Source organism: Tribolium madens, unplaced genomic scaffold, assembly GCF_015345945.1.
Source record: "Tribolium madens isolate multiple individuals breed KSU strain unplaced genomic scaffold, Tmad_KSU_1.1 Scaffold_91;HRSCAF=231;Tcas5.2_LG7, whole genome shotgun sequence".
Classification (NCBI taxonomy): Eukaryota; Metazoa; Arthropoda; class Insecta; order Coleoptera; family Tenebrionidae; genus Tribolium; species Tribolium madens.
The window spans coordinates 9,794,872-9,813,599 of record NW_025401063.1 but is presented as its reverse complement, the minus strand read 5'-3'; the positions used below and the strand labels follow the sequence as shown (position 1 = coordinate 9,813,599).

General features: G+C 32.0%; 1 protein-coding gene across 2 annotated transcripts in view; it reads right to left on the bottom strand.

The window, feature by feature from the left end:
* LOC123011478 overlaps nucleotides 1-18,728 on the bottom strand; it is a 30,093-nt gene extending 11,365 nt beyond the window's left edge. The window contains exon 1 of one of the 2 annotated variants that reach the window (XM_044408924.1): nucleotides 18,546-18,728. The gene's annotated coding sequence lies outside the window, so the exon portion shown is untranslated. Of the gene's footprint in view, nucleotides 1-2,789; nucleotides 2,878-18,545 lie in introns of those variants that run through there. The other variant, XM_044408925.1, reaches the window with a different exon arrangement.

Genomic DNA, 18,728 nt, shown 5'->3' with positions numbered 1-18,728 from the left:
TCGTGGTGGCTGTCCGACTCCCGTTTGGATTAAATGTCGCCGAGTGACGATTCGGGTTCAATAGCTTGGATAAAAGTGAAACCTATTTGGTTAATAAAGGTAACGAAGCGTGTAATCCTCTTACGCGACAAATGCGGATGGATGGTCGAAGAGGAAAAAACGATAAGAGACAACGATGGACGCGAGTCTTTGACCTACAGCTGAGGAATTTCATTGACTTTTCACATTTAATTTTTTCGACCATGTGGTGACTGTGTCATTTAAATATTTGTCTTGACGCACCAGGTGTGGGCTTGGTTTAATAGAACTTTTGGTTCGGCAAAATCTTTTATTACCGACAGAGCTTGTAACCAAATTAATATTTTTAGTAGGAAAATGAGTCCTGCATTTGATGGGGTTTGATATTTAATTGATTTTTTGTAAAATCCGTATTTGTGTTTTTTTTTGACACTTTTCCTCCAGTTTTTTTGCGCTTTAGTCATTTTTCCTTTTGCATCTCTGTTCGTTTTGTTTAACGGCCAAGTTCGAAGAGAGGTCGATTTTAATTTATGGAACGGTTGTTCACTCTCGGCGATGAATTATCGGCGTCTTTGCGGAATATGTAATTTCCCTACATATTGTTTCTCAAGGTTAATTGTTCGTGTCTGTCGCTAATTCTACCTCTTCATCATCGTTCCAATCGTACAAGAGATCGCAAAAAAACAATTTACCAACAAACGCTTAGTATTATGTCAAATTTATCGGTGCGTTGAAATCCGCATTCGAAGATTTCATCAGGAAATTTTCACGCTTCGTGCTCTTGTCGATAAAAAACGAATCTCTTATTTCCAGCGTGAAGCATTCTGTTTACTCGATTAACAAAGAAGGAATCGATTATGGCTAGTACGAAATCGCGAAGGGAAAAATCGATGACAAAGCGTGTGTACGCAGAGTGAATGTTAATGTGACGAGACGTGTACTGTTTATTGCCACAGTAACACACTTTTCATAATGGTGGTTTCTTGTCGAATCAGTTATTCAAAGTTGTGACACAAAAGAAAATCGTCGGTAATTATTTGTTGTGGAAGCCATATGGAAGTATGTCCACAAAACTAGTCAACATGATGGCGTTTCTAACTGCACATTGAATTATTACTGAACGCTCCTGTAATTGCTTGCTGTTATGGTAATATGGGTTTCTGCATGGGTGAGGTTCTTTCAATCACCATAGGCCATGTGATTTGACTCGAACAAGGCAAACGTTCATGATGTCGCAGGATTGTGCTTAACTTGGGCTTTGATAATGCCACAGTCCATTAATCATCATTTATCTTCGATGTCGTTAATGCATATTATAACAGTTAGTTCAAATTAGACTAAGAAATCAAACTCAAAATTCCACATATTCTAACTCAAAAAAAATACATAGAATTATCTGAAGATTCGTTACAATTAATTTTCTTTCTATTTTCGTTTATTATGTCATTAACTAAAAAATTACAAACATTTATCACAAGCTCTACGACTGTACAAACAGTGGTCAATAAAATGAGACCATGACACATAAAATATAGAAGTTATTACTTTAAGATGATATTTTTGACACTAAAAACAATACAAAAGTGTCACTTTTAACACAAAACAAATCAACTGCTTTCGCACCTGTATAACAGTAAGTATATGTAGGTATATTTTATATATGTTTGAGATGTACATACAATATTTGCGTAGTTATTACTGTTATATTTTACTACTGAATGATTGAACTGTGGAATTCAAACTCTGCTTTAAATGTTGGTACAAATCTAAATGCCGGTATCGAAATTCAAAAAAGATTACAATTAATAAAATACATATTTGTTAAAATTTATATGCTTTCTGCAGTAAGTGTTCTGATATGATTTTAACTAATTTGTTCCTATTATGTTTTACTTTATCGCACATTTTTGTGTTGTCACATACAAAAAGAGTAAAATAAGAGGAATCACCAATCTAAGTCAGTTTTTGAATAAAATACAAAAAACGCTTTATAGGGCGCTATTTTGAACCGTTTCTGGAGGGTGGAAAAGAAACCACAGTAGGTACTTTTGTGGTTTTTTACTGTACCGGACTATACAGGCTGTGTGAGAACTCGAGCCCTAGAGAAAAATTTAATGCCTTAAAATTTCAATGCCTTACATGGCATTTTTTTGTGTGGCGCAGGCTCTGGCGCATTCTGTATTGCAAAAGTTCAGTTTCAAATAAATCATTTTCAAAATATATTTACTTTTGATTTCAATTCTAGTATAGGTAGTAGTTAATTAGTAAATATTTACGTTTCCAAAAGCTTACACTTTTGTAGAGAAGTAGGTGAAAATGTCTTTGCAAAAAATTATTTAGAATAATTAATTCACCCATTTACAATAATTAAAATAGAAATGGTTTTCCGAAAGTGGTGCATACATTAAAACTTCAAAAAAATACAGATAAATAGTAAAAAGAAGAAAACAGACCTAGTTCTGTCACAATGTTTTATGATAACTTTCCTTGCAGTTAGCATCTTAACAACGATTTTCACTTTATCAAGAAAAAGACTTGAAATGGTGAAGAACGACAAAAAGTGTCATTTTGTAATTTCTTTACCTTACGACCTAGAAATATGAGTAAAATTATTAGAAAAAATAAAACGTACTCGCGTTGGCGGAGATTTTTTACTTTACTCAAACGGAAACGCTAATCTTGATGACGCTTTTCCTTCCACTTTTTACACAAATAGTCACATCTACTTTTATAATTAACTCATTGAACTAGTTTGCTTTAAAAATATTTACCTTGTTGTCACGTAGAAACATCTTTATCTTGTGAGAATCTTTACATGTTTCAGCAAATATTTCGAAAAACCTTCCAATTAGCAAATACCACAACCATAAAAGCTCTGACCACACTTAACACGTTGCCCTTCCTCAAGCTATCGCAATTCGCACGTGCTTCTCGACCAACTTTATCCGACTTGACTCAAGTCCTAAAGGACTTTGTTATGCAAATTGCCGGTTCGCGGGCAATACGCGGAATTTATGTACGTAATTGTGCGTAAAGCAGGATTTGAATACTGCAAAACGACGGGATTTACTGGAACGGTGCGTAATTGAATTTCGACTCTACGGCGATCGGCTGGTTTAATCATCGATGGACATTTTTCGCTGTCTAAATGTCGAACAAACCGGTCACTGGCGGTGTCCAGGTGTTACTAAACGCACCATTAGAAGGTGGGGCTGAGAGGTGTCGAGAATTTTTGCGTACGATGAGAAACTTTCGGTTTTTTCGTCTTGGTTACCGCCAATTAGCGCTAATTAGAAGTTTACGGTCAAATGCATCTTTCCGGTGCTAAATTGTTATTTAATCGTTAATACTTGTAAGTTTGTCGTATTTTGAAATATGCTCTTGGTCTTGGACAGGACATAAGAGTGAATGAGGTTCAAGGAAAGTTTGCGAAATTTTGGCATCTTTAACATCCTCTTCAACCTTATTTGCATTGTGTCTACAGACAAAGTAAACCTTGAAAATAAAACTTTTAATAAATTATTTTGAGCAAACATTTTCATGACAATGACTCAACAAATGAAGATTTAAATTGATTTTTTGTTAATTTGTCTAAACCAGTTACCGGTAACTGCCTCTCATACATCTACCGTTAATTATGTGGACTTTTTATTGTATAATAATTAATCTGCTCTTTTCTTATGTATTTTTGAGACTCAAAGAGAATTAATTTGTAAGTTGATTGTAATTTTATGCTATAGATAAAGAAGTGCAAAGACAATTTGTATATAATTTATTAAAAATTTTTGTACATTAATTTTTATTTAGCTTTTTTGTTGTTGATACTGATTTATTTTTTGTTGTAATACTTAGTAATTAATAGTTTTATTTTAATGTGCTCACTAACATTCTTTCCCATATAATTGCGAGTTTTTTAACTTTTTTTTCAACATAATAAAAATTTTTGAATTTTTATCTCTACAGGAATTCTTTAAGTTAATTAATTAATTTGGTTACTTAATTTTCCATCAGTTAACGGTTCCTATTTACACATGTTAAAAGTTAAAAAACTAATTGTAAACATTTTCTTAGAATGTTCAAAAGATAGGTAAATTGAGTAGGTAAATCCTCAAATTTTAGAAAAAATGTCTGAAGACTATTCTAGTTGAACTAAGCAGGAATCTGATTTTTTAAAGTCAACTTGGCACTAAAAAACACATTCTTTTACAGCTTTTCACAAAACTTATTCCTAGTACCCTAGTTTCATTTATCTCTATAAGATTACAGCTCGCTTAGTGTCAATTTTATATATTTATTTTTAATTTAAAATTTAAAAGAAACTGAAAGCCTGAGAATGTTAAAATAGGAGAGCTGAGTTGAAAGTTTCTTATCCTGCAAAATTAGCAAATTGCTTGCAAGTTATTCCAGACAAGCTTCTTTCAAATCATCTTTGTCTCAGTGCATCGCACTACAAAAAATGAACCTTTTTTTCGGTAATTAAGCGATCAAGTTGATACAGTCTATCCGTGAGAAGCTTACCGACTTTACAGTTATACTTCGCGTCTCCATCCAGGATCTTGCTATGGCAAACCTGCTGCAGCAACAGCAACGTTCATTTGAATTTGTTGACTTTAGCAAGAAGATTAATCTTGTCTGAGTCGAACGGTAGCGCGCTTTTCGTCTTGAGATAAGTGCCACAACACCTACACACCTGGCCAATGTGAAAATTTGAGTCGAAGACAATCGATTTAAAAATACAGTTAACTCGTTAAAGTCACAAACAAATCGATATCCTGTCGCGAATTTTCCGAATCCGGTAGACAAACGGATAGTAAATCACGTGCACACGGGCATAAATTCAAAGTTAGATCCGTTAGGTTCAAAGATCCACCGAAATTGGAGAATCGAGGAAGCATTGTTATGGCCTTCAACTTCCGTTCAACCGTTTCCGGCGTTCAACACAAACAAAACATCGTTATTACCACTCCCACACGCGTTTTTCGTGTGATAACGGACCAGAAGGCGAACTGTGTTGGGAAAACTCGGCGAGTGATTAACTTTGTTAGATCAATTGTGGAACAAATCAGATAATAATCATCGTTAATAACTCTCATTAAAGTTGTAGTTGATGACATCGCTGGCCGTGCAAGAAACGATAATAATTATAAAGGAAAAGTTGAAAGCCTACGCCCCTCGAGACACGAGAGAAGCGACCTACGCGGCTTATTAAAGAGCGAAACTGTCTCAAATGTGATATGCAAACTGGGGTCAACGACAAAGTAATCGATAGCAAAACTTATCGAAATTTTTCTCAACCGATTAATCGGCAACTTAATCACCGAGCCAATTTAATTCATGACTGTGCATCCTCCAAACTCTAATTAATACTCCCCAATTAAAGATATCCGGTATCAACTCGCCGATTATTACGGTACTTCTTCTCCAGTCATTTGTAAATGTTTGTCCCGAGCAAACAGTACGGGACCAAATTTTCAATAAAAAAAAACTTCTCGATGACCTCCTGCGTAGGGATATCACCGATAACTGTACGTTTTGCATCCGCTGTCTTTACAAATTATCATAACGCTAGATCCTCGACAACGATAAAGACCACAGATAGAAAATAATAGCCATAACAGTCCATAAATTTCGAAATTGTTTTAACGGTTTGTGTAAAATCGATAATCGTGAGATATTGGTCGGAGTTCTCATCTTCGGATTCACATAGAATAATTATTATTGGTGCGATATTGCGTGTTTGTACGTACGCATTATTTATTTAGTCTTGTTACCTTGATTTACTCTGCTTCGTGCAGGATTCACACCGGATTAACTTAGACGTAATGGATCTCATTTGCAGATTGCATTGCTTGCTGCAGGAAACCAGAAGCAGCTTGAATCCTAACAAAATGTCTTCAAGTCAGAATAAAATACTAAATAAAATGCGTTCCTATACGCGTTGTGTCTAAGTGACAAATATCAGATAAAATAAATTAATGACCGGAACATTCTGCTAAATTAAACATTAGGGTTGTCATAAACTCGATATTTAAGTAAAAATTAATAGTTAGGGTATTATTATTATTAAATAAGTCTGTTCACCACAAAATTATTTTTAGATGTAAAATCTATCGATTCTATGATTACTAAAATATATTTTAAAAATTAAAATTTCAAGGCGATTTTACTTTTTTTATACATAAAAGAATATAGATTAAGAAAGTTAAGATTTTAAGGATTCTCTCGGTTAGTTAGTCATATAATGAAAATTAAAATATTAACATATTTTAAACTGTTTTAGTTTTTTGTAAATACCAGCTCTAGTTATTGAAATTCTACCCTGATTTTATTAAAAAATTAACTAAGTGGAGTACACGTAGTTGACTAAAGTGTTCTAGAAAAGGAGTAGTGCTCTCTTTACCAAAGTTGTTTCATTGCCCAATAAATTAGGATAATATGTTTTTGCTTTAGTAAAAATAATTACTTGCAGAAGTCATCTAACTTTAAAATTAATCAAAAACTTAAACACTCACAACCGCAATTTATTTGAAATTTAAAGATAAAGAATATATTTTTTGCTGCACCAGGATAGTTCATATAGTATTATGTTATATATGATGGGCTTAAGTTGTTCTAATATACAAAGCACATAATCGTAAAATCCAAGTTCGGCAAGGATTGAGTGTCTGAAGTTCCGATTTTCAAAAAATAAATGCATTAAATTTTAACTTTTTTTAATATACCTTAAAGCAGGAAAAAATTCTTAAAATTTTAATTAAAAAAGTAGATTTTAATAATAAATTACCTATAACAATTCCTTATTCCATGCTTATATTAATTTTTTCTATAGCTATACAGGCTGCGTCAGAATTCGCGCCCCAGAGAAAAATTTCAAGCAAGATAAGATACCAGGAACATGAAAAAAATGTTTAAAAAATTCTATCTGTCAAAAAATTTTGATATTTTTTTATGTCTATTTGATACTGATGATTTTGTATATGTTTTTTTACAATTATCCACTAAAGATACAAAAATTTTGCCAATAAAGTTACAAATAACATAGAACAGAGTTACAATTTAGGATACAGCTTTCTTGTTTCCTCTTTTAATAGTTTGTAGCAAAAAAACTTGGAGAATTATTTTTCCAACAGAAATAAATAGAGTGAAAGTGCAAAATTTAAACTCTCATAACTCCGAAATTTTTATAGATAGAATTTTTTTAACATTTTTTCTATGCTCCTGGTATCTTACCTTACATGGCATTTTTCTCTGTGGCGCGAGTTCTGGCGCACCCTGTATAATGCACTCAGAAAACAATTTAAGTTTTAGAATTTCATTAGTAAATTTTGTAACGTAGGCGAATTTTACTTGTCAAGGTATTCATGCATGGATACCGTTTAACTGTTAGTTTGACAAAGCTTAATTTGTCAATAAATCTTATTGAGATCTCTAATAATGAATGATATTAATTACGATGAATTGGTAGATCAGCTTGAAGTGTTTTTCAAGTGCAGTAAAAATGGAGCGGAAGCTGAAAGACAGTTTAGAGAAAATAGAGTTCACCCAAATCGTTGGAAGTTTAGTTGAATTGAAAAACAACTAAGACGAACAGGTTCGCTTCTTAAAACTAAAAAATCTGTGGTCTGATGAAAAGACTTTCACTAATAGTGAAATGTTTAACAGATTAATTCATTATTATTGGTCCGAAAATAATCCTCATCTCGTCAGAAAACAAAATCATCAAAAGCGATTTAAAGTAAACGTTTGGTGTGGTATTTTAGAAAATCGTTTGATAGAACCTTACTTTTTCGATGGTAATTTTAGTGCCCATAYATATCATGAATTCCTCACTCAAGACTTATTAGAACATTTAGAGAACACGTTCCTGCAATCCAATATGTACAAATGAATTTCCAATAAGATGGTGCACCGCTGCACAATGCTAGGATTAACACAAATTTTTTAAATAATACTTTTGGACAGCAGTGGATTGGAACACCTGGACCCGTTAGATGGCCTACGAGATCAACTCTAGATTTTTTTTTATTGGGCTATGTTGGTGATCAGGTTTATTATCTTCCAAATGCTCCCAAAAATATTCAAGAGCTAAAAGACAGAATAACAAACGCTTGTGCAAACATTAATGATTTTTATTTATTAATTTTTTTAACATTTTTTCCGTGTTCCTGGTATTTTACCTTATATGGCCTTATATGGCCTGAGGCGCGAGTTATGGCGCATCTCCTGTATATACATTATTTAGATAAAAATCTCCGGCATAAGTTGTCTTTCTTTCATTATTTTATTTTTTCAAAAATAAGTAAATATTAATGTTTGTACTTTTTGAATTAACATTGTAATAAATATATCTTGTAAAAAAATACTTTCAATGTTTAATAAAAAGTGGTTTTCAGTTTATTGTCCTGAGAAAGTAATTTAAATATAAATATAATTTAGGTATAGGCCGAATTTTTTTTTATAAATACGTTTGTAAATTATGACAGTTAGCTTTATGTATAAATCCATCAAAAGTTGGGTTTTGTATCTAAAGGTTCATTAAAATAAAAGTGAATTTAGTTCAAATTCAAAGCTTTCTCAAAATATAAGAAATGTTACACAAACTATGTCATTTGTTAATTTTTAAAACTGTTTACAAGACCTTTTTAGGATTCTAGATTTAGACGCCATTTGTTAGAACCTATAATAAGGATCAAATTCTCATAAATGTTTTTCAGTAAATAAAATATTTTATTTAGAATATGATTTTGATTTTGCTTGTATCTTCTTTGTTGATAACACTATTATTATCAAAAGAGTAAGATAAATCTTGTACGAGTACTTAGAATTAATAATGAAAGTTTATACAATTTAGTTAAGTTAATTGTTACAATGTTTGTACCAAATTTCCTGCTTTCCATTACAATAACACTCCAACGTACTTTCTTTTAAAAACCTCACTTATGAAACCCTTTGAACGCGTTATTTTCTTGTTCCCACACTACAATAAAAAGATTTGTGAATTTGTTTAATATTCCACGTGCCGCCCTCACTTAAATTTCACTTTTATTAATGTCGTAACGGCATGTTTTTAACGAACGATTGTTTACAAACAAGGCAACGTCCTTAATGATAATCGAGTGAAAATTCGTCAATTCCATTGTCGAGTTACCATGTTGACCCGAATTCTTCAAACCACGGCGATTTTCCACCGGAAAAACCGTTACGAATCCATATTAAGGCCAATTATGATTCGTAACTGTTCCATTCCTTCCGCCGTAACGATGTGCGTTTCAATTCGCGCCTCTACACGTTTAATGTCATAATAAAACTTAACTGTGGCCGCGTTTTAGTATGAAATAGACGATTTCCAGCAGCACTTCGACGGTAATCGTGATGTGTGCAAAAAGCTCTTTATGTAACGGTGATACTATTATCTAATTATGCGGTTCCCTAGTTTCCATTTGTGTCTAAGTATTGACGATTAATTTATTATTGGGTCACTATATAAATCCATAGTTTATCACAGCACTTCTCGAAATGAGGCGAAGCTAAATTAGAAGCAAAACAAATCGTTTTTCTTTGGTTTTACTTTCATTTCTAAACTAGTGGTCTGATTCCAGGCGAAAAATAATTTTTATTATTTGTTAGCGAATTAGACAAATAAACATTAATAGAGTTGATCAGTTACGCAAATTTGCTCACTTTACTCAAAGCAAATTGATTTTTGTGATTGAAGACAAATACCTAGTATACACGCCTTCACTCACACCTTTCGACTGCTTCCAAATCGTTGAGATTTTTTATGCTAATTTATAGGCAAACAATAGAACGGTTTTGCTCCTAATTAATTATACCGGAGTTAATAAATTATGAGCTTAATTTTTTAAGAATTTCACCGCAAGGAAAGTTTATAATTAAAATGAAAACGACATAATTTTATTGTTGTGATGATTTTAAATAGAGAGTTTGAATAATTAGGACCAATTATAAAGTGTTTAGCATGGAATTCGCAAAAACTGGACAGGAATGCACAAGTAAAAGCATTGTTTGTCTTTGTTGAAAAAATTGTTTTCTATTAATTGAAATAAATCCTAAGATATTTTAGAACGCGAGGCGAATTTGTGAATAAACAGTTCATACACCTTTACTTTTTATGGACTCAGAATGTGGACAACATGAGTAAATAAATATGTCTCATTAAAAGTATTAATGTAAATAATTTTTTGACAAAAATAGTAAATTAAGTTATAATCCATTTTTTCTTGTTTACTCAAAAACAAAGTCATAAATTTAGAAAAAAAAAACATTCAAACACTGAACACAACCTCTATTTTCACCTCTTATTTTTGTTTATTATGCAAATTTTACTGATCCTATTGGTGTTAAATTTTCCACAAGCAATTAGAAACGTCAATGTTCAAGATTGGCACAAGGACTTGGACGCCTGGTACATATGTATAAGCTAATTATAATAAAAATAACATAAAAATTAACATGCTAATGTTTTTTAAATCGTTATTAAAATTATCGACCACTAAGACACTCATTGCGGTCCATATTCAGGTTGAAATATGTCCATAATGACTTCCATTATTATAGTACAACATGTTTTGTCTTTTCCTTATCTATAAATTTTGTTTAACAACCTAATTAATGTCTAATTATTCGACATTACTAAATTGTAAATTGCAAACAAGATTTTAAATTAAGTGTCATAAAATGAATCAAAATATGAAAAAGGAAGCATAACGCACTTGGCTTTACAAACTATCTATTTAATTCTCTTAATAATAAAACATGCAAATTCCAAAATCGAATTGGTTAAAGATTTTAGAATAACGTTACTAAGGATGCTAAAACTGTGCTATTTTTATACATCATCAGCTGAATTTAGTTTTCAAATGGAAACTAATATTTGAAAAAGGCGTTACGCGTTACTGATTTCACCACCTTGCACTATCTGATGCATCGCCTTATGCAGAAATTTCTTAACGATTCCTGGAAGTTCAGAATCATAAACTCTCTATGATTAACACATGTTGTTCCTTTTATTCATGTAAAATTTTGCCTCGTTGTTATCTTGCACAAGTGTAGAAATATTTACATCGTTGTACATTTCCTCCATGATGCAACACATTTCTTATCTTGTTTCCTCTCTCGAGGGAGATGTACAATTACATCACGCGACATTGTGGTCGGGTATTTAGTTAAAACGAAGTCGGCGTGTAGGTGTCCATACCCGTTTTATGGTTAACGTAACCTCGCCATAGGGCAAGTGAAATTCTGAGATGGGCGCTGCCGTTTCCGCATAGACACCGGTCTTTGAAATGTCGTCGTTTCGGTCGACGCTCGCTTTTTGCAACCACTATGCAATGATACAGTTAATGTGCACCATGAGAAGATCCAATTTGAATGGAATTGATAAATGATAATTGACGAATGGAACGGATTCGAGCTACTGACAGCGTAACAAATGAGCGAAGATCTACTTCGACGCCAGGTGTGGATCTCCGTCTTGTGGATCGATTATGCGGAATCATTAATTAAATCCACTATTCATTAAAGGATTAAATATATTGTTTATATTTACTCCAATTAATGTTTTTTTTTTTTGAATAAAAGTCTGACAGTTTTGTTATGGTTTATACACTAATAATTCCTACTCTCTGATATTTCTTTTTTCTGAATAGGACGATTCGTCAATTTTAACTGAATCTCGTATTGTTAAACCGTAAAGAGTTGACTCATTAAGTGAATCAATAAGCTTTTCGTATTATTACTGGTACATGCATTTTGAATTATTTCTAATGTGAAAAAAAAATATTTGTCTTTAAAATAATCAATACTAGTTGGTAGTTGCGTTTGCATAAATACGTGACAGCAATATAGAAGTCAAGCTACTTGTTTTAATTTCATAGTGTTAAAGAGCTTTTATAAAACAAAAAATTCTAATGAAACTGCAGTTTACACAAGTTTGTACTATTTACTAAAATAAAACAGCGTTACTATCTCAAATGTTTTATTTGGCGGCTATAACAAAGTGTTATTTGAGTATTGAAATTGCCATTAAAGCATCCATTAAAGTACTATACAATATTCTTTACGAAGCAATACAATGCTCACTTCTGCCATCCTAATAACCGTTACAAAATTGATCAAAGTGGAAACTGTTTTAATTCATTTATTTAAAAAGGTTTGGTCAATTTGTAGCGTAAATTTGGTCTTATACCACAAAATCAATTTTTCAATATACTATTTTTCAAGGTAGTCATAATAGTCTAAGAGCCCGCGGTCGCCAGACCTTCGTCATTTTATAAAAGTTGAAAATTTGTCAGTGCATATTACCAACACAGGTAGGAACGATGGGCAAGTATGAAGTTTGGGTCATCGTGGCTTTGGGAGATAACATTTTCACTTTCAGTTTGTGTGGAAAATTTTATTTCCAATTTATTAATCATCGCCTACTCTAATTTATTTTTTTTCGATCGCACTGTATTAGAAGATGTATTCTCAGTAGCCAGACAGTTTCAACAGTTCTAAGTGCAGTTTATAAAATAAATTTGATTTAGTTTTGACAAAGTATCATCACAGGAGGCCTACAGATACCCTATATGTTTGTCTGGCCGGGGGTTAGAACTGTCAAAACTGTCTGGCTACTGAAAAAACATCTTCTAATAGTTATCCAAGTAACATGTCTAAAATTCAGCTTTTACACTATAACGTATAAGTACAGTTACAATTTATTAAGTTTAAAGGTGTCTGACAAGAGGTTGCCACATCAATATTAAGTGTCTGGCAATGGATGAGGTGATTTCTAATATTATTCGGAAGAAAATATAAAAAAAATACGCTTTTTTGGTTGATAAATTTAAGTTGGTATTTTTTACCTCGTTGCTACCTGTTATCTTCCAACGCCACGATGACCCAAACTTCATACTTGCCCATCGTTCCTACATGTGTTGGTAGTATGCATTGACAAATTTTCAACTTTTATAACATGACAAAGGTCTGGCGACCGCGGGCTCTTAGACTATAAGTCATAACGTTCAGATTGTCATTTGTGAAGTATTTTTGATAAACATTTTTACGGTTGTAGAACAATTATTGCATAGTAAGTGTGCAACAACTGCTTATCATGTATGTTACATACTCCATATAAGTATTTCCCCTAAAATTTTAATGAAAACACATACCATACCAAATAAAAAATAAATTAGAGAAGGCGTCGATTAAATTCTACAGTTGACAACACATTGGCTGGGAATCTGGGATGGCAATTTTTCACAGAAACTGAAAGTGAAAATAACCATCCACCGTTTTCCTCTTGTACAGCAATAAAAATTTTCTGCTCTAAAGTGAACATTATTTCACTCAAAAGGAATAAAACGCAAACTTTGATGTCAAAAATCAGGATTGCCATCTGAAGGACTTCAATCACCGCCCACTCTAATTTATTTTTTTTTGATCGCACGGTATTACAGATCATATATGTATAAATATGATCTGTATACACAAAATTTTATATATCATAAAATGCATAAAGTTTGTTTTTTTTTTTAATGGAAATTACCAAGTCAAAATTTTGGTGAAAAAATTGGTAGCAGCTTGTCTCCATAGCCACACATTTTGTTTGCTCTTTGTTTTTGTCCCTAGAAATTTTGTTAAAAAATTATGGTTATGCGTTCAAATCCAGATGTTGTCAAAATTGTGACTTTTATGAATATTGTGTGCCTGTTTGCTCTTTGAAAGCACTATAATTGAACATCTGAGGACAGACATCATTACCTAAGGTGTAAAGACAGAATTCAGCGCTAAGAAACACACTGCAAGTAAGTACAATTTTGTGGACAAAAATGAGGATCTTGCTACAAAAACTTTGAAGAAAAAGGATTATTTAGCAAAAGATACAAGTAGGTATTATGACGATTGGCAATAAATTTTGTGTAATTTATTGAAATGAGCTCAAAGTTGATGCAATTTTTAAATGTTTCTTCACTTTAGTTTCAAAATTGTTACTTTTTCAACTAGTTTCTCAAAAACGATGCACAATACACTAATTTAATTGCATTCTTTCCGAGGTTCTTTCTCATTCATGTTTATTTTGTTTTCTTGTCGATTTCTTGCTAAAAATTAAGAATATTTAGCAAACCTGCATTACAAATTGCGTCTACATTTTAACGGGTCCTTGTTCTAACTTCCTGCTTGCGAACTACTCGTTTCCAAATTTCTAAAAACTGTTAGCGATACCGAATTTGTTTTTTTTTTGGTGTTTCGTCTCTAAATTTTATTAAACGATTTTTTGTGACATTGTCTTCAAATTAATTCAAAAAACCAGAACTGCCAACTTCTTTTATTAAAATTACCAGGAATGAATTTACTAGTGGTGCCAACGTTAAGACTCTTTGGCATTTCCATTAAAAAAAAACAGACTTTATGTATCTAACGAAGTTACAAAATTAAGTAACTAAAAAAATACTTTCTTCTTCATAAATAGAGCATTTTAGTTTAATTTGTCTCATAAACAAGGCAAAACAAAGTAGTAATAATAAAAATTGGACAATTTTAAATGTAAGACATTAACTTTTGGCATTCTATTTGCTATTTTCAAAATTTGTATACTGTAAATAAGGTTTTCATCAAGGATGACAATGTTAGTTTTAATTTTTAAAATTCAAATGGTGTTACAATAAAATATTGTAATTATTTCTGTCTACAAAACTTAAATTCATTGTTTTGAAGTAGTTTTATACTCTACGACACTGATTCGTAATATTTGAATGACATTTTACAAACTTCAGTTTCAAGGCATTTAACAACAACAAAATTTTGTATTTGTCAAAGTGTCTTAGTTTTCAACGGCCGCAACTGTACATAATACCTTAATTTAAACATGGATATATAGATTTTGAAAAATGAAAATTTGCGAAGGCAACAAAAGGGTCGTAAATTAAAATACATACTTACATATTTCCAATCGTATACTTGATGATTTTAAAGTATGTGCAAATATTTTAACAGGTGATAGCAGAACTTAAAAAAGGTCAAAATAACTAAACTTGCCTTATACGAATGTTTTGAAATTCGGTGCTATTTTTAACAAAAAAATAATGTTACTGTTTTATGATTGTTTAAATGAGAACATTTTTTTGTGTCTGTTTTTGCTAATTTTAACAATTTTTTTTTAAACAATGTAATAAATTTTGAAGACCTAACCTCAGAGATCATATTTGTTTACAATTTTAGTTGGTGTAATTAAAGACTGTCCCGCAAATTTAAATTTATTCCACAAACTCCCTGTATCTCAAAAATCATAAACATTTAGATGAGGCAAGTAGACTTATTTTAACTTCTTTCTACTATCACCTGTTGAAATATTTGCACATTAAAATCATCCTGTATGTTTTTGTAATTAAAACCAATTTCTTATTATCAAGCAGTGCAGATTTAATCTACTTTAAAGCTAAAAATTTAAGCGCAATAAAAGAATATTTATTATTTTGTACTTAATGTTAAAGAGTGCTTTTATCAACTAATTTCAGTAGATAAAGTAGTCTAGTCTATCGTCTAGTGAAAGAAAGTAAATTCTATTTACTGTTTATATTCAAGAAATTCTGGTAGGTGAGTACAAAATAAAACGAAATATTATACACGACGATAAAGATTGTTTATCTACTCGTGAAAAAAGTCCACTCGTGACTTCGTCACTCGTAAACTTAACATTTTTACTCGTAGATAAACAATTTCTTTATTGTCTTGTAAAATAAATGATTAGAATTATTCAAAAATAGCTATTTATATAAGTATCAAGTACACAAAATAGGGTTTTAGGGGAGGAATCGTAATTAATGACGAGACGACGTAGGAGCCGAGTCTTTAATGAGAGGAGTCACCTAAAACCTTTTGCGTACGTGGTGCATACAAGATTTCTTTGTTAAAGCTGACAAAACACGAATTCACAACTCTTACTAATTAAAAAAATTTCGTTACCATAGTAACCAATTTTATTTTTTAGTCCGCAAAAACTGTTTTTGGGGACTGAGTACCTAAAATAACCGTTTTGAGTACGATTTTATTGAGTCCGGAAAAGACTCATTTTAGGGACTCAAATGAGTCCGCAAAATAGCTATTTGTTGTTGTGTTGGATATTCAATGGTGTAAACATTTCACAAGAAAAATACTTTTAAATATCTTGTCTTGGATTTCCCCCAAATTCTGCTAAATTGTCAAAGAAAATACCTCTTTCGTCACATTTTTTTTTGTCTGTTTTGGGTAGTTTGAATATTAAAAATTTGCAGTGTTTTTTCAATTATTTAACACATATGCATGTATGTATCTACTTTGCTGGAGACAAGATGTGTGCTACCAACAACACACAATGATTATAGTTAAATACATTGATTTAACTATAACTAATAAGTAATAATATTAGTTATAGTTGAATAACTGTATGTTTATTGAACATTAAACAAATTATTCATAAAATTATTTTTCCACTGATAGAACAAAAGGAAAAAACCAAACCATCTTAAATTTTACACAAAATAGTACAAAAATCTTCGAATAGTTTCGAATCACGAATAGGTTGTACATTGTCATGGTGCGAGTGTTGCATTTGCATTGCAAAAAATTAAAAATGTGGGTAAGTGCAGCTTGCGGCGGATGCATTGCCCCCTCGTTCATTACCGGATCCCTGGGTGTGCACATTTATCTCTCTGGCTAGTCGGCTAATTGTCCGCGGTTGACTTTTCTAATAAAAGCTTAATTGCACAAAGAAGGGCACCAGCGGCCATTTATCTCCGCTTATTTATCGTGTATCGGTTAAATAATGGTCCGGCCTAATGGCAATATTAATGTTAGGAGCTGCGACCGAGACATGCATGCGATTTACTGGCCAATTTGCATATTATGCCGGTCTTTTGCGTTAAGGCTATATTACTCAGTCAAGCATTTTGATTGAACATGTGTCTTTGCTTCATTTATTTATTGCATCGAGTCGTGCACCATTTCGCATTTCTTTTGCTTTCTTCTTGCGCTGCAAGGAGATTTTTAATCGGTTTTGGTGTCAAGGCGATCGCTGCATTTAATGCCTACATAAAGCGGTTCTAAGTATGCGCCACTCCGAGAATAAAGCTATAACTTTCGAATTTTTGTCATTTAATCACTGACGTAATCTAGGTTTTCGAGGGATTTTTACACGTTTTGCGTCAAATATTAATTGATCAAGAATGTATGGGAAAAACAATATTGCAACATGTTTGGTGAAATAACTGCAAAAAATGCAGGTCACACAAACACAAAACCGGTGAAGTTTTGGAAAAATTAGCTTGCTCAAGAAACTCTTTTTGCTTATCAGCAAATATTGCCAAAAATTAGAAAAAAAACCTACGAGTATTTTATATTATTTTATAGAATAGTTGATATTAAATTCTAGAATTTCTAACTAAAAAATAAATATGTTGATGCATACAGGGTAATAAATTAGCATTAGATAAAATAAAAGTATTAAAATAAAACTAAATTGTTTAAGTATGCTTTGTGATATTCGCTATCTAATATCTTTTCAACATTTTAAAGCAAATGTTTTTCTTAAACTTCACGCATCAAAATTATCCAAAAAATCTTGTAGCAGTAGAAAGCGTTATAAAACGCTCCAGAAATTACTCTTGTTAGGGTTTCTTAAATTGAGAGCACCTTACAAACTCCGAAACAAAATTTTTAAAGAGTGATTTTGTTGCTGACGGAATCCTGCAAGTGGTTCTATGGAATTGTCGTTAAGCAAAAGTATTCTCAGGAAACCTATTGGAATGTTGTTAAACACTAGTCGAAGATGGAATTTCCTGTGTTGCGGTAAAAATCGCCTCGGTACGAAGAAATTTGTTCATAAGCAAGACAGATAATCGTGACGTACGTAATTAAAAGAACGACCTTGATGCATTATGGCATAGCAATTAAAAGATTGCAACCGAAAAAGTAAAACTCGACATAGACCAATCCATTTACATAATTCTCATTTCGACATAAATAATAAAAAACCCACGCAGATCTGACGGATAAAATTCAACAATGGGTCCCATGGCAAGAAAAAATTAATTAAAACAATATAACGTTTCGAAACGGCGATGTATTCTCAAGCTCTTGCCAGCAGCTTTAATTTAATTCAGACTGTTTAATTCAATTAGGCAAATTTTAAAATCACACTGGTAATTACAGAAGTTATATAATTTAACCCCGGACAAACTTTTTTCAAGTGGGAATTTTGAAGACATGACTTGAAGTTTTCCAATAAACGGATCTAATAATTTCTGTTTCAGTCAAGCCATAATCGATTTGCCATTCATCTAACAAGGAAAATAAAATCATATCGCTTTTTATTCGCTGCGGGCAAGAACACTTTTCTAATCCATTATCAAACGTGACAAGAACTCTCTAAGCAGAGTAGGCGCTAACTCAATGCAACCTATGTCAATAAAATCCTTGATCACAAAGGTGTGTGTCTATATCTACGCAAAATTGCAGTCAACAATACCCCGATTTAGTGCTAGACTTACACTTCTATCAAAGAAATTCGACGATAAGTCACTAGAATCACCCAAAATGTGCACTTTCACAACCGATCACTGAAGACTTCAACGTACGATCAAGCGCAAAACCCACAACAAAAGTCATCAGAGCTATTTAATTATTGTAGATATAGTCATTATTTGCTACAATTGCTAAGTTCACTGCTCTCC